We start from the raw sequence: 24,693 nt of genomic DNA, 5'->3' as shown, positions 1-24,693 counted from the left end.
CATGCAGTGAGTACTCATGAGATGACCAGTGTCATCTTGATTGTTTAAATTACAGTTAATCTTCAGTTCCAGAGTCAGTTTCTTCCCATTTCTGTGAGGCCAGTTCTCAGAATCATGGCAGCTTATGTCACAGCTACAGTCTGGTCATCATGAGGCTAACTTCTTCCACCTGGTGGGGGTTTCAGTATCTATATGACAGCTCACAGCACATGGCTCAGAATATTATCTGTAGCCCTTGAGCAGGAACTAAATGCCCTTGCCTTTGCTTACTGACTAAACTATTATTGTTTGTTCCTGTTTGGGTATTTTTCTTTGCTTGTGATTTTCTCACTTTTCTGATTAAACTTATTCTTTGGCTAAAGTTTTTCCACAGACAAAAGACAGGTGGAGGATGCGGTGTGGGTCATGTTCCATTTCAAAGGGAGAAGGGATAACCTTGGCTTTTGAGTCATTGCCTCCTTGTCTTCTCTTTGCCCTGTAGCCTGCCTTTTGAATATTTCTGTTGCTTCTGTTAATTGAAAGAGGTCCAGGCTCATCTTTGTAGGTGTGCAGGGAACTCCACATGTTTGCACTGGGAACATTGCCCTGGCCATCCTCTTCCTCAGATACACAAGCCAGAGTCTGTTTTCAATTGATTAATGTTAGTCAGTGTTAGTTGCTCCGTCTTGTCTGACTCTTTGCAACCCCATGGATGCAGCCCACCAGGCCCCTCTGTTCATGGAATTCTCCAGGCAAAATACTGGAGTGGGTTTCCATTCCCTTTTCCAGGGGATCTTCCTGATCCAGAAATTGAACTCAGGTATCCCACATTGCAAGTGGATTATTATCATTCTTACCATCTTAGCCATCATATTACAAAAGTATCTAGGAAACGTTGAGTTTGGAAAACAAAGAAATCACATGAAAAAGAGACTGTCAGATACTTGTTTTTGACTTCTGGTGAAGCTTTATTGTTCAGTAAACTTGAACATTCATTGTAGACACTTTTTCTTATGGTGAAAGGGAGTGTATGGAAACTACTTTGTGAGGTTAGAGGGGAGACTTGATTTAACAGGGTGTTACATTCTAATTGAATTGACTTTGATGAAATCTGTACCCCCAGTGCCATGAACACAAGCTGAACAATTGTCTCCTTTTTAAATTTCCACAAGCAGCCAATCACCCCCAGACAGATTTAAAGGGAGACCAGGTGGTAGGAAATGAAGATTAACATTCTAACGTTCTTAGGACAGGTAAGATTATCTCACCTAATATTATTCTAGCCTACATATATCAAACATAGCTATCTAAACTCACAGACATTGATGGTCAATGTGTTTCTACAGCAAGACAGAGTAGAGAGTCTGAGGTATGTTTAATCACAACGGCTTATTGTACAGATTGTGAAGCATGTTTTGTTGGCCAACTACAAGCATTGAATAAATGTGAAGCATGTTTTGTTGGCCAAATATAAATGTTTAAGATGATAATAGTAAAGAGAGATTGGCTGTTTGGGATTTTAGAGCTTTCAAAGAGAAATGATTTGCAATGATCACTGTAGCAACCAACCCAAAATAAACGATTTAAAACCCCATAGCTCAAGTCCAAAGACAACTTTCTTTGGGACATCAGACACATTTAATAGTTTTAAGAAAAGCATCCATCTAAAGCAAGTTTCTTTATAACCAAATTTGTTGGCTTGTGCTTCCATGTTTTACTTTAGACCTAAATGGGTTAAGTTTGCCCTGAAGCAAACACAGAAAGAGCACTTTTTAAATAGAGACACTTGTGGGATTTGTGTTGGAGGAACCCCATTATCACAGTGTTCTTTGGGGGCATATTAGCAATTCTTCTCTCCTGAGAAGAGTACTGAGGATGTCATTTCCTTCCTTAAAAAATCTTGCTATTGCATATGCTCAAAATATTTCAGCACACCATTTGAGACTATTGATTATAATAATGAAAATGGTTACTTCTGTAGAGTTTACAGTAAAACCATAGACTCTAGAAACAAGAATCTATTTCTGTTTCTTCTGGTTCCCCATCTTATTTTGTCAGCTAACCACTCTTTTTGTCTTATCAATTCCTTGGCCAGTTTCTTCCTCTAAATTTCTGCATGCTTCTTCACCATTATATTTCTTTTTTCCTTCTGAATGAGAACACCTTTTGGGCATTTAATACATTCCTTGACACATAGAATATTCTCAGTAATATTATGATGAATGAATGAATAACAGAAAAGCTTAAGTCTTCACTGGTTTCACTCTATTTTTACTCACTGAATTTCTCTTTTCCTTCAAAGCCCACATAAAAAGATGTCATCTCATGAAATATCTTAATTGTATTATTTAAATTAAAAGTATCCCCATGTATTTTTTTTCTTGCCTAAAATTCTTTGTAGCTTCATTATAACACTTGCCCCCTGTTAATTATATTTAAGGATTACATGTCCCTGAAGGGAATTATAAACTCCTTGAGGGACAAATTCAGGTTTTCTTCATTTTTTTAGGATCAGTGGTGATTAACATAGTACTTTTTATAGCTATGTGTTACTTGAAAGTATATATTATCACTTGAATTTTATATGTAGGGTGACTTTAATTCTCCAAGGGTTTGACCCTATGTGAACTCTTTTTAAAATCTGTTTATCTGCCTTTCCAGAGGGCTTCCCAGGTTTGGTGCTAGCGGTAAAGAACCCACCTGCCAATGCAGGAGACATAACACACATCAGTTTGTTCTCTGGATTGGGAGAATACCCAGGAAAAGGAAATGGCAACCCACTCCAGTATTCTTGCTTGGGAAATCCCATAGATAGAGGAGCCAGGAGCGCTACAGTCCCTGAACACAGCACAACAGAGCCTTTCTATAATAAACATTTATCCTCTACAAAACACCCCCTTTGGGAGGATGTGTACTTCCCAAAATAATGCTGTTGTTGTCCAAGTCATTTGCAAAACTATTTTGGGGAATTGCCTTACAACCAAACATATATTGTAACTCTCCTTTTCCTTTTGAATTTTTTTTTCTATTTCCTGCCACTTACCATATGTAAATAACAAGATAAATGTTTCCTTAGGATATACACTGATCGTACACAATTATGTTCTGAAAGAGGATTTTGTTGAAGGATTAGGATTCTCTCCATTCCCAAATGGAGCTTCCCTGGTGGCTTAGCGGTAAAGAGCCAATGGCACCTGCCACTTACCATATGTAAATAACAAGATAAATGTTTCCTTAGGATATACACTGATCGTACACAATTATGTTCTGAAAGAGGATTTTGTTGAAGGATTAGGATTCTCTCCATTCCCAAATGGAGCTTCCCTGGTGGCTTAGCGGTAAAGAGCCAATGGCATCTTTGGCATCTACATTGGCAGGAGATGCAGGTTAGATTCCTGGGCCAGGAAGATACCCTGGAGAAGGAAATGGCAACACACTCCAGTATTCTTGCCTGGGACATACTATGAACAGAGAACCCAGGCAGCCCACAGTCCATGGGGTCCCAAAAGAGTTGAACACTAAATGACAACAACTAAACAACAACAGCAGCCACTCCCAAATCTCAAATCTGGTGAATAAGACTTTGCTATACTTGGTCAACACCAAAATATGAATGTCAAGGATTAAGATTGATTTACATACGCCTCTATCTTTTAGTACAATTTATTTTTGTTTCAAAAGCTCACTAATTTGTAATTAATTATTGAATACCCAGATAAAATAAAAGGAAGGGAAAACCACCCACAGTCTTATTTTATTATTTGTAAGATTTTTGCATCATTTTCTCACTTTTCTAACTCACTTTAAATTTCGTCTTTTGGAGACCAGATATCTTATAAATGGCCTTTAAGTTGGCTCTCAAAATAAGAGCTTTTGGTGATTTCAGAAAGACATTCAGAGGTATTTCTGGGAAATATGAAATAGAAATGTGATTATATAACTTCTAATTTTTAATTTGTGTCTTACCTCTTTATCTTCTTGTTTTCCCTCTCTCAATCCCAATCCCCTCTTTCAACTTCCAATTGGTCAATTGGAGAGGAAAAAAAAAGGGAACAGGATTTGGAGTCAGACAGACTTGGATTTTAATTGCTGTTCTGACTGTGAAGTTATTTATTCTATCTCAGCCTTGTTTCCTTCATTAAGAAAGTGATACTCTTAATAGGAAATTGTATATATTTAAGGGACCATTGATAATGCATAATGTATTTAGCACAGCATAGGTGCTTATCAAAGTTTAGCCTAATTGGAAACACATGTGTTTTACAGTCTGAAAAAACAATGGCTCATTTTTTTCCTCATCTGGACATAATGAGTGGTGTCCTTTCCTTTTTGGTTTGTTGTAATGATCAAATATCTACCTAAAGAAACTAAAGACCTATATATAGAAAACTATTAAACACTGGTGAAAGAAATCAAAGAGGACACTAATAGATAGAGGAAATATTACATGTTCATGGATTGGAAGAATCAATATAGTGAAAATGAATATACTACCCAAAGCAATCTACAGATTAAATGCAGTCCCTATTAAGCTACCAATGGTACTTTTCACAGAGCTAGAACAAATAACTTCACAATTTGTATGGAAATACAAAAACCTCGAATAGCCAAAGAAATCTTGAGAAAGAAGAATGGAACTGGAGGAATCAATCTGCCTGACTTCAGGCTCTATTACAAAGCCATAGTCATCAAGACAGTATGGTACTGGCACAAAGACAGAAATATAGATCAATGGAACAAAATAGAAAGCCCAGAGATAAATCCGTGCACCTATGGACAACTTATCTTTGACAAAGGAGGCAAGAATACACAATGGATTAAAGACAATCTCTTTAACAAGTGGTGCTGGGAAAACTGGTCAACCACTTGTAAAAGAATGAAACTAGAACACTTTCTAACACCATACACAAAAACAAACTCAAAATAGATTAAAGATCTAAAGGTAAGACCAGAAACTATAAAACTCCTAGAGGAGGACATAGGTAAAACACTCTCCGACATACATCACAGCAGGATCCTCTATGACCCACCTCCCAGAATATTGGAAATAAAAGCAAAAATAAACAAATGAGACCTAATTAAACTTAAAAGCTTCTGCACAACAAAGGAAAATATAAGCAAGGTGAAAAGACAGCCTTCAGAATGGGAGAAAACAATAGCAAATGAAGCAACTGACAAACAACTAATCTCAAAAATATACAAGCAACTTATGCAGCTCAATTCCAGAAAAATAAACGACCCAATCAAAAAATGGGCCAAAGAACTAAACAGACATTTCTCCAAAAAAGACATACAGATGGCTAACAAACACATAAAAAGATGCTCAACATCACTCATTATCAGAGAAATGCAGATCAAAACTACAATGAGGTACCATTTCACCCCAGTCAGAATGGCTGCAATCCAAAAGTCTACAAGCAATAAATGCTGGAGAGGGTGTGGAGAAAAAGGAACCCTCTTACACTGTTGGTGGGAAGGCAAACTAGTACGGCAACTATGGAAAACAGTGTGGAGATTCCTTAAAAAACTGGAAATAGAACTGCCTTATGACCCAGCAATCCCACTGCTGGGCATACACACTGAGGAAACCAGAATTGAAAGAGACACATGTACCCCAGTGTTCATTGCAGCACTGTTTGTCATAGCCAAGACATGGAAGCAACCTAGATGTCCATCAGCAGATGAATGGATAAGAAAGCAGTGGTACATATACACAATGGAGTATTACTCAGCCATTATAAAAGAATACGTTTGAATCAGTTCTAATGAGGTGGATGAAACTGGAGCCGATTATACAGAGGGAAGTAAGCCAGAAAGAAAAACACCAATAGAGTATACTAACATATATATATGGAATTTAGAAAGATAGCAATGATGACCCTGTATGCAAGACAGCAAAAGAGACACAGATGTGTAGAGCAGACTTTTGGACTCAGAGGGAGAGGGAGAGGGTGGGATGATTTGGGAGAATGGCACTGAAACATGTATACTATCATGTAAGAAACAAATCGCCAGTCTATGTCCAATGCAGGATACAGCATGCTTGGGGCTGGTGCATGGGGATGACCCAGAGAGATGTTATGGGGAGGGAGGTGGGAGAGGGGTTCATGTTTGGGAATGCATGTACACCCGTGGTGGATTCATGTCAATGTATGGCAAAACCAATACAGTATTGTAAAGTAAAATAGAGTAAAAATAAAAATTAAAAAAAAAAAAATAGAAAGATGGTAACAATAACCCTGTATGCGAGACAGCAAAAGAGACACAGATGTATAGAACAGTCTTTTGGACTCTGTGGGAGAGGGAGAGGGTGGCATGATTTGGGAGAATGGCACTGAAACATGTATAATATCATATACAAAACAAATTGCCAGTCCAGGTTCTATGCATGATACTGGATGCTTGGGGCTGGTGCACTGTGATGACCCAGAGGGATGGTACGGGGAGGGAGGAGGGAGGAGGTTCAGGATGGGCAACGCGTGTATAGCTGTGGCGGATTCATGTTGATGTATGGCAAAACCAATACAGTATTGTAAAGTAATTAACCTCCATTAAAATAAATAAACACGTCATGCATGTAACATAAAACAGGGAGGTTGGAATATAATATGTGTCCAACAGACCTTTGTCGAAGACATGGATCTATTCTATGCTTCATGTTTTAGTCCAAGTCCAATGCTTTGCACATAGTAAGGTTCCACATACTTAAAAAAATAAAGCGAATTTTATTGTTTATAGACTTATGCTGGTCTATAAACGTCTCCAGCAAGATATGTCATGATATTTTACTAGAAAATATATAGGAAATGCATGGAGTGCTGTTTGCTGTAGGAGGTATATTAGTAAGATAAATAAGTAAACACACTTTCCTCACCTAAAACAGACACATTAATTATAAAGAAAAATGAAAATTGTGGATGAAAACAAAGAAAACAACCTAAAAATATTACAAAGAATCCTATGATTCTTCTCTGATTGGATTTCCCTAATTGCCAAGGGCATGAAACAACACTGTCATTTGGGGCAAAAAGCTTTAGAACCCAAGTTCAAATGGCAACCCAGGTCTTCTGGGTTTCATTCTGGTTTCCAGTGTTCTTTCACTGTGCATGTGACCTTGATGTTCATTTCTGCTCCTTGCACCAATTCTGTATGTGTGGCTCTTCACATGACGTAAAACCTTCTTAATCTGCTTTCCCCACACCCATGGCTGCAGCACCTCATGCAAGCTTCTTTCATATTGCTCCTTCCTTTAACTTCTGTGGAAATCTTTCACAGCACATTTGAATGTTATGTAACTTTCATTTCAAAGGCTTCATTTAATCACAACAGACTCTTATTCTATAATATCTATTTAGAATAGATAGGATGCCCTTTTAGAGAACATAATTTGTAACAAAGGAGCTTTACTGTCTATTTTCTTTCTCTGTCCCCATCATACACACATAGTACCTTCATTATGTTAAAAAAGATTTTCTATTTTACTAATTTGGTGACAAAATTATGGCAGTTTAATGAAAACCTCAAGTCATTGTATATGAAAACATCTCAAATAGAGAGTGATTTTAATGCACTCCCTCACCTGGACAGTGTGATAATGTTTTCTTGTATTGAGATAACCCCTTACACACACTGCACACACTTCCTCACATATGTACTCACTGTCTTACACACGTATTTACTCACAGGGACAAACACACATTCTCACTTTGTTACATCCCCTACTCAAGAAGAACTCTTAATTATGGTTGCCAGAGGAGAAGCATGTGGGGGAAGGATCATTAAGGAGTTTTGGATGGACATGTTTTGTTATTCAGTCTCTAGGTCATGTCTGACTCTTTTTGACCCCGTAGACTGTAGCAGGCCAGACTTCCCTTTCCTTCACTATCTCCTGGAGTTTGCTCAAGTTCATGCCCATTGATTTGGTGATGCCATTCATGTAAATACATGGCTAACCAACAAGGCCCACTGGACTTCATATTCCAGGATGTCTGGCTCTAGATGAGTGATCACCATCGTGATTATCTGGGTTGTGAAGCTCTGTTTTGCACAGTTCTTCTGTGTATTCTTGCTACCTCTTCTTAATATCTTTTTCTTCTGTTAGGTCCATACCATTTCTGTCCTTTATTGAGCCCATCTTTGCATGAAATGTTCCCTTGGTATCTCTAATTTTCTTGAAGAGATCTCTAGTCTTTTCCTTTCTGTTGTTTTCCTCTATTTCTTTGCATTGATTGCTGAAAAAGGCTTTCTTATCTTCCCTTGCTATTCTTTGGAACTCTGCATTCAGATGCTTATATCTTTCCTTTTCTCCTTTGCTTTTCACTTCTCTTCTTTTCACAGCTATTTGTAAGGCCTCCTCAGACAGCCATTTTGTTTTTTGCATTTCTTTTCCATGGGGATGGTCTTGATCCCTGTCTCCTGTACAATGTCAGGAACCTCAGTCCATAGTTCATCAAGCACTCTATCTATCAGATCTAGTCCCTTAAATCTATTTCTCACTTCCACTGTATAATCATAAGGGATTTGATTTAGGTCATACCTTAATGGTCTAGTGGTTTTCCCTACTTTTTTCAATTTAAGTCTGAATTTGGCAATAAGGAGTTCATGATCTGAGCCACAGTCAGCTCCTGGTCTTGTTTTTGCTGACTGTATAGAGCTTCTCCATCTTTGGCTGCAAAGAATATGATCAATCCAATTTCGGTGTTGACCATCTGGTGATGTCCATGTGTAGAGTCTTCTCTTGTGTTGTTGGAAGGGGGTGTTTGCTATGACCAGTGCGTTCTCCTGGCAAAGCTCTATTAGCCTTTGCCCTGCTTCATTCTGTACTCCAAGGCCAAATTTGCCTGTTACTCCAGGCATTTATTGACTGCCTACTTTTGCATTCCAGTCCCCTATAATGAAAAGGGCATCTCTTTTGGGTGTTAATTCTAAAAGGTCTTGTAGGTCTTCATAGAACCATTTGACTTCAGCTTCTTCAGTGTTCCTGGTTGGGGCATAGGCTTGGAATACTGTGATATTGAATGGTTTGCCTTGGAAATGAACAGAGATCATTCTGTTGTTTTTGAGATTGTATCCAAGTACTGCATGAGAAAGCATTACTATGAACAAAGCTAGTGGAGGTGATGGAATTCCAGTGGAGCTATTTCAAATTCTGAAAGATGATGCTGTGAAAGTGCTAAACTCAATATGTCAGCAAATTTGGAAAACTCAGGAGTGGCCACAGGACTGGAAAAAATCAGTTTTCATTTTAATCCCAAAGAAAGGTAATGCCAAAGAATGTTCAAACTACCACACAATTGCACTCATCTCACACACTAGTAAAGTAATGCTCAAAATTCTCCAAGCCAGGCTTCATCAATACATCAACCGTGAACTTCAAGATGTTCAAAGCTGGCTTTAGAAAAGACAGAGGAACCAGAGATCAAATTGCCAACATCCGCTGGATCATCAAAAAAGCAAGAGAGTTCCAGAGAAACATCTATTTCTGCATTATTGACTATGGCAGAGCCTTTGACTGTGTGGATCACAATAAACTGTGGAAAACTCTGAAAGAGATGGTAATACCAGACCACCTGACCTGCCTCTTGAGAAACTTACATGCAGGTCAGGAAGCAACAGTTAGAACTGGACATGGAACAATAGACTGGTTACAAATAGGAAAATGAGTACATCAAGGCTGTATATTGTCACCCTGCTTATTTAACTTATATGCAGTGTCCATCATGAGAAACGCTGGACTGGAAGAAGCACAAGCTGGAATCAAGATTGCCGGGAGAAATATCAATAACCTCAGATATGCAGATGACACTACCCTTATGGCAGAAAGTGAAGAGGAGCTAAAAAGCCTCTTGATGAAAGTGAAAGAGGAGAGTGAAGAAGTTGGCTTAAAGCTTAACATTCAGAAAACGAAGATCATCTGGCATCTGGTCCCATCACTTCATGGGAAATAGATGGGGAAACAGTGGAAACTGTGTCAGACTTTATTTTTGGGGGCTCCAAAATCACTGCAGATGGCGATTGCAGCCATGAAATTAAAAGACGCTTACTCCTTGGAAGGAAAGTTATGACCAAACTAGATAGCATATTCAAAGCAGAGACATTACTTTGCCAACAAAGGTCCATCTAGTCAAGGCTATGGTTTTTCCAGTAGTCATGTATGGATGTGAAAGTTGGACTGTGAAGAAAGCTGAGTGCCAAAGAATTGGTGCTTTTGAACTGTGGTGTTGGAGAAGACTCTTGAGAGTCTCTTGGACTGCAAGATTCAATCAGTCCATCCTAAAGGAGATTAGTCCTGGGTGTTCATTGGAAGGACTGATGCTGAAGCTGAAACTCCAATACTTTGGCCACCTCATGCAAAGAGCTGACTCATTGGAAAAGACCCTGATGTTAGGAGGGATTGGGGGCAGGAGGAGAAGGGGGCCACAGAGGTTGAGATGGCTGGATGGCATCACCGACTCGATGGACATGAGTTTGGGTAAACTATGGGAGTTGGTGATGGACAGGGAGGCCTGGTGTGCTGCAATTCATGGGGTCGCAAAGAGTTGGAAGGACTGAGCGACTGAACTGCTGAACTGAACTGAACCAACAAGGACCTACTGTATAGCACAGGGAACTCTGCTCAATATTATGTGGCAGCCTGGATGGGAGGGGAGTTTGGGGGAGGATGGATACATGTATATGTATGTCTGAGTCCCTTTGCTGTCCACCTGAAACTATCACAACATTGTTAATTGGCTATACTACAATATATACTGAAAACTTTTTTAAAAATAAATTAATTTAAAAAGCTCTCAGGTGGCAGAAACACCAACTTAATTGAGGTAACCTACAGCACTGAAATGCAAGGACAATACTTGATCAATAATTTTTGACTGAATAGCAACGTTCCATTAATTCAATCTGTGTAGCTATAGATTGACTGCAGTTGATTAGTATGTTTTTCTTTCTAAATCAGAAGTGACAGCCTCCATTATCTAGATCTATGATTTTCAGCCAATATGAAATACTAAAATCATCCTGAAACTCTAAACAGTACAACTCTCAGACTTCAACTTGAGACATTCGAACTCCATTACATGGGGTGAGACCCTCAGTATCATTTTTCTTCAGTCCTAGGGGACTCTAAGATTCCTCAGAGTAAATTGCCACTGGTGTTCCCATACTTTTGAGTTGCCTGCCCCGGTGGGGAAGGGGTGAGGTGGGGGTGGCTGCTGGCCACTTCATCCTAAAATGCTAAAGCTAGAGGCTTTAGCAGAGGGCTATGGAGGGGAGAAACATTCTCCCAAATTCTTAGAGAGCATTGAAAACAATCTGTAAACAGTAAATGATCCATTTAAAGAGAAGTCCAGAGAGAGGAAAGCTTAGAAGATAAAGTATTAAAAAAAAAAAAAAAGCCAGGAAGCAGATGGATGTTTATGGAAGCTAGCTGGAAAACAAAGTGAATAAAACCATACTGTTGTTGTTGCTGTTGTTCAGTAGTTCAGTCATGTCTGACTCTTTGTGACCCCACGGGCTGCAGTAGGCCAGGCTTCCCTGTCCTGCGCTATCACCTGGAGTTTGCTCAGATTCACCTCCATTGAGTCCTTGATGCTATCTAACCATAGATGCTTTCTAATGTTGGACTATTTACACATCAGTGTCTGGTTCCAGTTACCTTAAAGGCATCTAATCTGGTCAGACAATCTCCATTGACTTAGTCCTCACTGACTCCATCTGTGTTTATAAAGACTGTAGTATAGCGAAGAGCTCCTGGCTAGAGTTTTCAAAGTAATTGCACATGTATTTTGACAATAGAATCAGAATGACCACACTATGGCTTCTCTATTGTTGGGAAAAAGCAGACCCTAACTATTTATCTCTCCCTGAGACTATCTTGAAAGCGATTAATGGGCAATAACCGTTGTCAGATTCTGAGTTCATTTCACTGAGGTCCATCTCAAACTTTGTGTACAGTATAGCTTGTCCTCGGGTGAGACTGAAACCAATAACTGTCATGCCCCCATAATTGCTAGGACCCAGAGCCAGAACATTTCTGCCACTGAATGAAGATTTTTACAATGAATAATTACAAATGAGGCAGGCAATCATTTGTGTCATGGTTCATTGGCCCCGTCAGAGTGAAACAAGGATATTTTTCATTCTCTTCCCTCTACCATATGCACTATTAAAATGCCTTTGTAGTTACTGTAAATAATTCAAATGTTTATTAAAAACTCTGTTGGAAGATCAAGGAATCATAGATAATAGGAGAGAATACCATCCAATTTATTTTTATATGGCATGCTCCATCCATCATATCACAAGGCAATTCAAGGGGAAACACAAAGGGAGACAGGTTTTTCAGGCATGACTCAAAGAGGAAGTCATTGAAAATGATCTGAGAAGATGTGTTAAGAAAGTGATTCCTTGCTTCTAGGGTCCTAGTTACTGTGCTTGGTTAGGTCATTTTTCTAATTTAGCTCAAATGTTTACTTATTTTCATCATAATGATAGACTTGGCTTAGTGTAAGGGGAAGTGAGTATATTTTCTAGCATCTGTAAGAATCCCATCTTCTGTGTCCTTCTGTTTTTTGGTGTGTGCACACAGAAGGAGAAAATGTGAACCCCACCTGGCTGCACCCTGGGGTAGGGGCATTATGACAGAAGCGTTGCCACATGGCATGTGACTGCCACGCTGACCTGCTGTGAGGTGAAGTAGGGGAGGCCAGGCCAGGACAAAGCTGGCATCCTTATCTGATCTATGATGTTCTTGGTTGAGCATGATCACCGGCCCTCAGCCCCAGTGACATTTGTAGTTACTATAGTAGTTAACAATAGTACTGTAGTTAACAATAGTAAGGTAATCATATCTGCCATTCATTAGGCACCTGACCTGTATCAACCACAATAGTTGGCTGTTTTGATACAATAATAGTGATTTTGTCTCCTGATGATTAAGTTGCTGGCTTGGGAGTCAGACTGAAGAATTTGGAGTCTTGGCTAAACATGTACCAGTTCAGTGCCTTGAGCAAATTATTTAATCCTTCTAAATCTCAAGTTCTTCATCTTTACAATGTATTTAACAATGAAATCTCTTTCACAGGGTTGTGGACTGGATGGTACTCCATGAAGAAGCATGAGCCTCTGATTAGCACTGCTAACACTCCAAAAATGTTTGCAATTATTATTAATCTCACTTGATACTTAATATTAATAACTGACACACTATAGTGAAGATATCAGGTTGGCCAAAAAGTTGGCTTGGGTTTTTCTGTAAGATGTAATAGAAAAACCTTAACGAACTTTTTGGCCAACTCAATACTTTACTATTAAAGCAATATTATCATTTCTATTTTATATTAAAAAGAGGTACTAATAGCTTGTGTGTGACCCAACTAACATTTGAATCTAGGCTTATTTGATTTCATAGCATGCTTCAAATGTGGTTATCAAAAGGCTTTACCCTTATCCACTCTACAAATAGAATTTTAAAGTCATTGTACCTCTTTTAGAAAAAGAAAATAACAGAACTTTCAGAGGGAGTAACAGATATCTAAGTACTCCAAGCTATATTTCTCCCTCACCATGGTATCCTGGCTTCTGTAAGCATCTGTACCTTAAAGCTTTTCTTGTGATCCCATAATCCAGTCTGAAGATACTCTGAAAAGTAGAAGTGTTAGTCATTCATTCCTGTCAGACTCTTTGTGACCCCATGGACTATGACCCACCAGACTTCACTGTCCATGGAATTCTCCAGGCAAGAATACTAGAGTGGGTTGCCATTCCCTTCTCCAGGGGATCTTCCCAACTCCAGGGATAAAATCCAGGTCTCCTGCATTGTAGGTAAATTCTTTACTGTCTGAGCCACCAGGGAAGGCCCTATGATGAGTAAAGGATATGTATAGCTGAAAGACAGTAGGCAAATACTTGGCATGGTAGGTGACACCTAACACAACCCTAACCTTTTAATTGAAATTCTATTTTCAGTCCACAGGATTATGGCTTTGCGTATATTGAGCAATCACAACCTGCTCCTGCTGCTGCTGCTTCCAAGTCGCATCAGTCGTGTCCGACTCTGCGCGACCCCATAGATGGCAGCCAACCAGGCCCCACCGTCCAAGCAAGAGCACTGGAGTGAGTTGCCATTTCCTTCTCCAATGCATGAAAGTGAAAAGTGAAAGTGAAGTTGCTCAGTTTTGTCCGATGCTTTGCAACCCCATGGACTGTAGCCTACCATGCTTCTCTGCCCATGGGATTTTCCAGGGCAAGAGTACTGGAGTGGGTTGCCAGTTCCCTCTCCCACTCAATCTAGTTTGTATTAAAAGAGAACACCAATCTTTCCTTTAACGAGAGTAGCTTGTAAGAAACTTCAAGCAGTTATTCCCTCATAAAAGTAAAAAGGACAGAAATGTTAGGTCATGATTCTAAAATTACCCATCAGTTCAGTTCAGTTCAGTCGCTCAGTCCTTCCGACTCTTTGCAACCCCATGAATCACAGCACATCAGGCCTCCCTGTCCATCACCATCTCCTGGAGTTCACTCAGACTCATGTCCATCGAGTCAGTGATGCCATCCAGCCATCTCATCCTCTGTCGTCTCCTTCTCCTCCTGCCCCCAATCCCTCCCAGCATCAGAGTCTTTTCCAATGAGTCAACTCTTTGCATGAGGTGGCCAAAGTACTGGAGTTTCAGCTTTAGCATCATTCCTTCCAAAGAAATCCCAGGGCTGATCTCCTTCAGAATGGACTGGTTGGATCTCCTTTAGCTGAGTGAAATAGAATAGTTTCCTCATAAATTGGGATATTCAGGTAACCAAGTCTATGAAATTAAAGTCTCCCATTTATAAATTTCAGTTTGTATTTTTTTAATATTTATGTATTTATTTATTTATTGGGCTGTGCTGAATCTTAGTTGCAATATCTGGGATCCTTAGTTGTGGCATGCAAACTGTTAGTTGCGACATGTGGGATCAAGTCCCCTGAACCCAAGCCGCCCGCATTGGGAATGTGGAGTCATAGCCAATGGACTACCAAGAAAGTCCCAAGAGATTTCCGTTTGTCTTGGAATCTTTAGATATAATATACAAGTATGAACATTGCCAGATGCTCCCCAGGACAATATGGCATGAAGAACTGTCCTGCCTAAAATACAAGAATCAATGATTTATTTCTGTCTGCTTTCTCCTTGGAAGGAAAGTTATGACCAGCTTAGACAGCATATTAAAAATCAGAGACATTACTTTGTCAACAAAGGGCCTTCTAGTCAAGGCTATGGTTTTTCCAGTGGTCAAGTATGGATGTGAGAGTTGTACTATAAAGAAAGCTGAGTGCTGAAGAGTTAATGCTTTTGAACTGTGGTGTTGGAGAAGACTCTTGAGAGTCCCTTGGACTGCAAGGAGATCCAACCAGTCCATCCTAAAGGAGATCAGTCTAGGGTGTTCATTGGAAGGACTGATGTTGAAGCTGAAACTCCAATACTTTGGCTACCTGATGCAAAGAGCTGACTCATTTGAAAAGACCCCGATGCTGGGAAAGATTGAAGGCAGGAGGAGAAGAGGATGACAGAAGGTGAAGTGGTTGGATGGCATCACCAACTCAATGAACATGGGTTTGGGTGGACTCTGGGAGTTGGAGATGGACAGGGAGGCCTGGCGTGCTGTGGTTCACGGGGTTGCAAAGAGTTGGACAGCTCTGAGCGACTGAACTGAACTGACTGAGCCAATAGCAGTGGAAGCTGATGCCTACTAATGCTTAGCTTGGCTGATTTGTGTTAAGTGTATTTCAATCTCCCATCCCTGTATCTAGTCAGGGTTGTGTGGCAAGTCTAATAATGGACTGTGAAGAGACGGCACGTCCCTTCCAGATTCAGGCTGTGAAAAGCTCCTGCACAACTATCTGTCTCTTCCCTTTTGGTGAGAGTGGAGGCTACGATTTAACACAGCAATGACACAAGATGGAAACAGCCTGAGCGTCCACATAGATGAGAGCAAAGCAGGGCTCAGCCTAACGAAGAATTTTGATCAGGCAAAAATCTCTCTGAAACTCTGGATCCCTTATTTCTGCCTTGTTGTTATAGTTGAAACCTCGTAGTCACTTTCTGTTTTTTCACCCTAGTAATCATATGTGATCAGTTCTATTTTCAAAGAGCCTCTCCAAAATAGTTCTCTTGTGTACTCCTATACCTAGCATCTTAGTCCACGAGCTTGTCAACAATTATCTGGACTATTTTAACAAGGCTCTAAGTGGAATCTTTCACTCAGATTTTCCTGCTTCTTGTTCTTTTAATTGGAGTATAATTGCTTTACAATTCTGTGTTTTACTTTCTACTCTACAACGAAGTGAACCTGGTATATATATACATATACCCCTTCCCTCTTCCCTTTTGGACTTCCCTCTGACACACACCCCTCCCCGTATCCCATCCATCTGGGTCACCACAGAGCACCATGCTGAGCACCTTGTGCTATACAGCAGCTTCCCACTAGCTGTCTATTTTACACATGGTAGCGTATTCATGTCCATCCTAATCTCTCAGTTTGTCCCACCTTCCCCTTCCTCCCATGTCCACACATTCATTTTCCATATCTGTATCCGTATTCATGCCCTGCAGATAGGTTCATCTGTACCATTTTTCTAGATTCCACATACATGCATTAATAGATGATATTTGTTTCTCCCTTTCTGAATTACTTTACTCTATATGACAGACTAACTTAGATACTCAAACACAATATTAATCTCCCTATGGGAAGCTTTGATCAATCCAATCTCCTACTCTGTAACCTTTGAGGACTGACAAGTGCCTAAAGAATGACATTTTAAATTTCTTATACTGACATTCTCTTTTTTTCAGTGTAATACTTTTTTCCTTTATTTATTTTTAAATTGGAGTATAGTTATTTTACAATGTTCTGTTAGTTTCAGGTGTACTGCAAATATGTCTATTTTTTCCAGATTCTTTTCCCTTACAGGTTATTACAAAATACTGAGTATAGTTCCCTGTGCTATGCAGCAGATCCTTGTTGTTTATCTGTTTTACATGTAGTAGTGTGTTTGTCCCAATTTCCTAATTTATCTCTCCCCCACTTTCCATTTGGTGATCATATGTTTGTTCCCTGTGTCTGTGAGTCATAAGTTCATTAGTATCATTTTTTTCTTTTTTTAGATTCCATGTATAAGTGATAACATACTCTATTTTTCTTTCTCAGTCTGACTTACTTCACTTAGTAAGATAATCTCTAGGTCTATCCATGTTTCTGCAAATTAGCGTGGCGTTCTTAATTCACCGTGCTCTAGTCAATGCATCAATTCTTTCCTCACTCTAAGTTTGTATCTTAAAGGGAGTGCTTTGGACAAATTAAAATATGACCCAGTCTAGCTACACACACTTCTGTGGGCAGGGAGATTCTTGAAGTCAAGTGGTAAACACGGCTATTTTACTCATTAGGCTGGGCATAGGCTGTGATGGTAAGTAAACCCAAGATCCCAGTGAATTATTACAGAGTTTATTTATTTATTTGTTGATCCAAATTATTTTATTTTGTTTATTTAAAATATATAGAACAGTCTTCTGGACTCTGTGGAAGAGGGAGAGGGTGGGATGATTTGGGAGAATGGCATTGAAACATGTATAATATCATATATGAAATGAATTGCCAGTCCAGGTTCAATGCATGTTACAGGATGCTTGGGGCTGGTGCACTGGGATGACCCAGAGGGATGGTACAGGGAGGGAGGTGGGAGGGGGGTTCAGGATGGGCAACACTTGTATACCCGTGGCAGATTCATGTTGATGTATGGCAAAACCAATGCAATATTGTAAAGTAATTAGCCTCAAATTAAAATAAATAAATTCATAATAAAAAATAAATAAAATAGAGTTTGTTTTTTAAATGCCCAGAGTCTGCTTTACATTGGGTTCTCCCCAGACCTATTTGGCTGACTCTTGCTCAATGGCTTAGCAATCTAATCTGCTTTGATCACATGACCTTATGGTGTGAACACATCACTTTCACACTCATCTCCAGAGAAGAAATGGCTAGAAGGTTATTTGGGGAATTTTATTACCTGAACCAGGAGTGACACACATCACTTCTGCTCATAATCTACTAGACAATATTCATAGTCTTGATTACTGCAGAGGGCTAGGATGTGAACTATACTTTTTTCACTTCCTGCATAAGTGAGGAGACTCAGATAGGAGTAACACTAGCAATATCCATTCATCCATTGTGCTCAGTAATTATTTTTGCTGCTTCATGGTAAGAAATTACAGTTGATATTTTTAAATAATAAAATGGGCAAATAATCCAAGAATGTATTTTCATTAATATTTAAACTAATAAGATTTGAAAGAAATTCTGCACTTCTGGCAATTGCTTTAGAGTCTGTCCTCAAAACCTGGCAAATTAATTATTTCATTTGTGGTTCTTTGCCAAAAAGGATTTGAGTAGCACTGAATAGATCTATGATTATTTCCTCTTCCTGATGAATTACTAGTGATTTTATTAATAACATAATTTTCCACTTATATTTCTATTATTGTTTTATGCTGGTGACAACATTTTCTTACCTTAACAATCGGATATTTGATTTTGTCTAATTTTTTACAAAGTAAGTTATTTTTTAAAAGGTTCTCAAATTTCTAACTTGGAAAATTTTGCCCAATAATTTGTAGAACCTATTTTTATAAGGTTTCAGCTTATTGTGAAACAAGAATTCAGATCTCTGTCGTAACAAATGCAATGTTACATCTTCAAAGCCAATAACAGTACAGGCATAACTCAGAAATATTGCAGATTTGGTCCAGACCACAGCAATATGCATGAAAATTTGGAAAATGCAGCAGTAACCACAGGCCTGGAAAAGGTCAGTTTTCATTCCAATCCCAAAGTAAGGTAATGCCAAAGAATGCTCCAACTACTGCACAATTGCACTCATTTCACACACTAGTAAAGTAATGCTCAAAATTCTCCAAGTCAGGCTTCAATAATATGTGAACCATGGACTTCCAGATGTTAAAGCTGATTTTAGAGAAGGCAGAGGAACCAGAGATCAAATTGCCACATCCACTGGATCATCAAAAAAGCAAGAGAGTTCCAGAAAAACATCTACTTCTGCTTTATTGACTATGCCAAAGCCTCTGACTGTGTGGATCACAATTAACTGTGGAAAATTCTGAAAGAGATGGGAATACCAGACCACCTGACCTGCCTCTTGAGAAATCTGTATGCAGGTCAGAAAGCAACAGTTAAAACTGGACATGGAACAACAGACTGGTTCCAAATAGAAAAAGGAGTATGCCAAGGCTGTATATAGTCACCCTGCTTATTTAACTGACATGCAGAGTACATCATGAGAAACGCTGGGCTGGATGAAGCACAAGCTGGAATCAAGATTGCCGGGAGAAATATCAATAACCTCGGATATGTAGATGATACCACCCTTATGGCAGCTAGTGAAGAAGAACTAAAGAGCCTCTTGATGAAAGTGAAAAAGGAGAGTGAAAAGATTGTCTTAAAGCTCAACATTCAAAAAACGAAGATCATGGCATCTGGTCCCATCACTTCATGGGAAATAGATGGGGAAACAGTGGAAACAGTGGCAGACTTTATTTTTTTAGGCTCCAAAATCACTGCAGATGGTGACTGCAGCCATGAAATTAAAAGACGCTTACTCCTTGGAAGAAAAGTTATGACCAACCTAGATAGCATATTAAAAAGCAGAGACATTACTTTGCCAACAAAGGTCCATCTAGTCAAGGCTATGGTTTTTCCAGTGGTCATGTAAGGATGTGAGAGTTGGACTGTGAAGAAGGCTGAGCGCCGAGGAATTGATGCTTCTGCACTGTGGTGTTGGAGAAGACTCTTGTGAGTCCCTTGGACTTCAAGGAGATCCAACCAGTCCATTCTAAAGGAAATCAGTCCTGAATATTCATTGGAAGGACTGATGTTGAAGCTGAAGCTCCAATACTTTGCCCACCTGATGCGAAAAACTGACTCATTCAAAAAGACCTTGATGCTGGGAAAGGTTGAAGGCAGGAGGAGAAGGGGATGACAGAGGATGAGATGGTTGGATGGCATCACGGACTCAACAGATATGAGTTTGAGTAAGCTCTAGGAGTTGGTGATGGACAGGGAGGCCCGGCGTGCTGCGATTCATGGGGTCGCAGAGTCGCGCGCAACTGAGCAACTGAAGTGAACTGAAAACAATAAAGCGAATCTTGCAACAAAAAGAGTTGCACACATTTTCTGATTCCCCAGTTCATATGCAAGCTGTGCTCAGTCGCTCAGTATTGTCTGAGTTTATGACCCCATGGACTGTAGCCTGGCAATAGTGACATCATAGATCACAAAGGTCACTGAGAACATATCATTATTATAAATATAATAATAATAATAAAAATGTTTGAATTGTTGCAAGAATTATCAAAATGTGACACAAAGACACAAAATTAATTATCAGATGCTGTTGTAAAAACAATACCAATAAACTTCCTCTATGCTGGGTTGCTGCAAGCCTTCAATCTGTTAAAAAAAAATGCAATATCTGTTAAGCACAACGAAGTGAAGCACAATAAAGCAAGACACGCCTTTAAATGCAGGTATTTAAGGAAAGTTGCTAGACTAGACTTGACAGATTAAATTTCAAGTTCAGTAACTAGGATGAACTATTAGTCATGAGGTCTTTTTATCTCAAGAGTATATTCTTTCAGGATACTGATATACTCCATGTAATGTGACAATAATAGATATATATTAGCCAAATAGGTGGACTATTTTATAACTACATAATGTCTCTCGAGTTTCTATTTTGATGCTGTGGGCACCTGTCAAATGTGAATATCTCTGATTTGTGAAAGCATCAGCTAAGAGAATAGATTAAAGAACAAAACATTTATGAAATTTCATAGACTCATGCAAAATGACTTATGAATGGATTACAGATTAAAGGAGTGAATTAATGAATAAATGTCTGTTTCTCCAACCAAAAATGTTAAATAAAGCTGCAAAAAAAAAAAAAAAAAAAAGCAAATACAGGATACATCCTAGTCAAATGTTTTTTTGTTTCTTTTCAACTTTCTAATTGATTTTATTTCCCATGGAGTATATTCACAAAAACTAAATAGTCCTCAATATGCCTTTCAGTATATAGATTTAGTATAGCCTCTGTTGATCAGATTTACTAGAAAGAGTGTGTTGAGAAATGGTAGCACTTCTTTGTGAGTTTGAACCGGAAAGTTTGGTCACAGATGCTGTGATTAGCTCTCTTCTATAGAGTTTATTAATTTCAGTGTTTATGGGTAGAGCAAATATTGAAACCATTTGAAACATGTGATTTTATATCTGGCTTTTCATATATTGGTTTTCTGGGGCTACACATTACAGCATTCTTGCCTGGAGAATTCCGTGGTTAGAGGAGACTGGTGGGCTACAGTCCATGGGGTTGCCAGGAGTCAGGCATGACTGAACAACCAACACTGTCACACTTTTCTGGGGCTACTGTAACATGTTACCATAACTGGGTAGCTTAAAAAGAACCCAGAAGTCTATTCTTTCACAGTTCTAGAGGCTGCAAATCTGAAATCAGAATGTCAGCAGGGCCATGCTTTCTCTGATAGCTGTAGGGAATAATCTGTTCTATGTCTTGCTTTAGGGCTTTCCAGGCGGCTGAGTGGTAAAGAACCCACCTGCAGGAGATGCAAGAGACTTGGGTTCGATCCCTGGGTTGGGAATGTCCTCTGGAGAAGGAAATGGCAACCCACTCCAGTATCCTTGCCTGAAGAATTTCATTGACAGAGGAGCCTTGTGAGTTACAGTCCATGGGGTCAGAAAGAGTCAGACATGAACTGAGCACACATAGAGATAGAAAACATGTTTCTCTTTTAGCTTCTGGTGTTGTCAGCAATCCTTGGCCCTCCTTGACCTATAAAGGTATCACTTGCAACAGTTTCTCTTCATCTGGTGTTTGTCCCTGATTCTGGATCTCTGTGCCTCTCCCCCCTTTCTCCTAAGGACACCAGTCATATTAGGTTGGGTCCAACCCTAGTGACCTCATCTTGATTACTTCTGCAAAGACTATATTTCTAAATAAAACATTCATAGGTATTGGGGGGTGAAGACTGCAATTTATATTTCTAAGGATACAATTCAGAACATAGCATCATCTGATGTGTGAGTTTCAGCTAAGGTAAACAAAGAACTTCAATAGTAAAACTCAAAAGCAGTTGTCTAAGAATTATTAGTACTTCTCTACCTATGAGCTTTCTCCAGATTTGTCTTTTTCTTTAACCACCCATTTAGGAACACACGAGTTGTGTTCATGCGTTTAATTCAGAATCGTACAATGTAGTTTCGTCTCTAGACAGAATTTCAAGTCTCCTACAGACTTACATCATGTGTTAACTGTCTCTTTTAAATAGGGGATTTTAGCCCTCGTCTTCACCCCAAACTAAGGAATATTTACCTGAACCTCTCTTATTTCTCAATAAAGAAATCTGATGTCACCTGGATTCTTAGTGAGAATATGAATACAGCAAAAGCATCAACTGCATCAGAGGGAAGTTGGCAAGGCAAAGAGAAAATTGCAAATTCAAACTCAGCTCCATAAATCCTTGAGAATTTTTCATTTGGTGCTATTTACCTGTTAATTAGGATCAAAGGAGAAAATTTATATAATAAATCTCATAAAAGCATACTGGATAAATATTAACGAATTCAGTGATGAGCTTCTGTTTCCAGGCAACCGGATATTCCCTGAGAGTATTAATACAGGCTGTAAAATAGCAACAGTTCAGGCAGGAGTACTGATGGTTCTGTAGAATAAAGACTGGATCCTGTGGGCCAAACTTCCACCCATCCTGAGCTACAGATTGAAACGGTGGCTTCAGAGAAGACTGCTTGCATTGCCTCTATCCTGGCTGTCACAGAATGAGCGGCACACTCAAAATTGAGTGGGGTTTGGTGGAAAACTGATGTTGACGCCACTAAAGGACAGCAAACGGGGTGACTGTCCACAGTGTCAAGGAGCATGAAGCAGGGGGCTTGCACTTTACTCCTCACTCTATTGCTAATGGGTTAATTCCTGTAAACTTCTGTTTCCATACCTGTCCACAAAAGGAGAGAAAGAAGGAAGGAAGGAGGAGAAGAGAAGAGAAGAGAAAAAAAGTTTTTTTTTTTTTTTTTTAAATTTACTGAATTGGACTGAATCACGTCCAGTTCTGACAGTCTGTGATGGTTCCTTCTCACCATGATTAAAAGAATAAAAAGGACTGCTCAAATGTGGGGAGGCGATGCCAGTAGAGATAGCTTGGAAATAAGCTACCGCACTGGAAGGGAACATTTGGGTCCCAAAGCTAAGACTGGATAAATGGCAGGTCCAGCATCAGGAGTGGGTCTCCGTTTTCAAAAATTTTTTTTTACTGGAGTATAGCTGTTTTACAATGTTGTGTGGGTTTCTACTGTACAACAAAGTAAATCAGCCATGCATATACATAGACCCCCTCTTTTTTGGACTTCTTTCCCATTTAAGCCTCCACAGAGCATTGAGAGGAGTTTCCTGTGCTGTACAGTGGGTCCTCATTAGTGAGTTATTTTCTACGTAGTGTATGTATGTCAGTTCCCATCTCCCAGTTCCTCCCACCTCCACCCCCACCCCTTTCCATCTTGGTATCCATACATTTGTTCTCTAGGTCTGGGTCTCTACTTCTACTTTACAAAAAAGATCATCTCTACCATGCTTCTAGATTCCACATGTATGTGTTAATACACGATATTCGTTGTTCTCCTTTTGAGGCAGATTGTCTAATCAGCTCCACCTCTCATCTTCCTCCATGTCTGCCCTCTCCCCATCCCCAGCTACACCTCCAGCCCACAGCCCCCCTTGCTCTCTCTCCTGATGGAGTGAGAATAAACAGGCGATCTGGAATAAACATGCTCCCGCCAGCATTCATCTACTCCTCATCAAATTGACCCAGTTTCAGCCATTGAGAGAGATAAGCCAGCCCCACAGCTGGCCTATTGGCCTGTCTCTCATTGCTGTTGTCAGTGTCTGGCTAGCTGAATCAATGAATTTGAAAAGAAGGGACTTGTTGATGGTGTGTGACCTGGGACACAGCCACCTCTGGTGAGAGTTCACACTTGGGTGCTGGACTATGAAGCCAGCACCCAAGATGGGGGGATTATTAATTTGCTGACCCTTCAGAGCAACCTCTAGCCAAGGACAAGGTTGCCTCCATCCTCCCTGCCTAAGAAAAGGGAAAATGGAATAGTGGTTTTGAGTCAGGCAGACCTATGTTCCCATGGCAGCTCTGTCTCTTTCAAGCTTGAACCCAGGGCGAGTTACTTGGCCTCTCTGAGCTTGTTTATTCATTTTTAAGATGCATATAATATTGCCTACCACTGGGTTGTAGTGAGAATTTCATGAGTGTATTTAAAAATGTCTTGTACTGGGTCTTGCAGTTTCCATCACTCAATAAGTGGTAGCTGCTATTGTTATGGAAATGATCATTATTATAATTATTACTATGAAAATATGCAAAGAGCAAAAAATGCTCAAATGGAGGTGGTTGGAACTAGTTCTGGGGGAAAATATGAAAGAGGTAAAAATAATGGCCATTGAAAATTGTCACTTTATATTATGGAAAATGGATTTGGGGGAAAAAAAAATCAGGATTTCATTTACATTTTGAGGCTCTGGCAATTGCTTTCTTGAGGGGGCAAAAGCAAGGATAAATCATTTAG

The sequence above is a fragment of the Budorcas taxicolor genome, chromosome 21 (assembly GCF_023091745.1).
Source record: "Budorcas taxicolor isolate Tak-1 chromosome 21, Takin1.1, whole genome shotgun sequence".
Taxonomy (NCBI): Eukaryota; Metazoa; Chordata; class Mammalia; order Artiodactyla; family Bovidae; genus Budorcas; species Budorcas taxicolor.
This window is presented reverse-complemented; position numbering follows the sequence as displayed.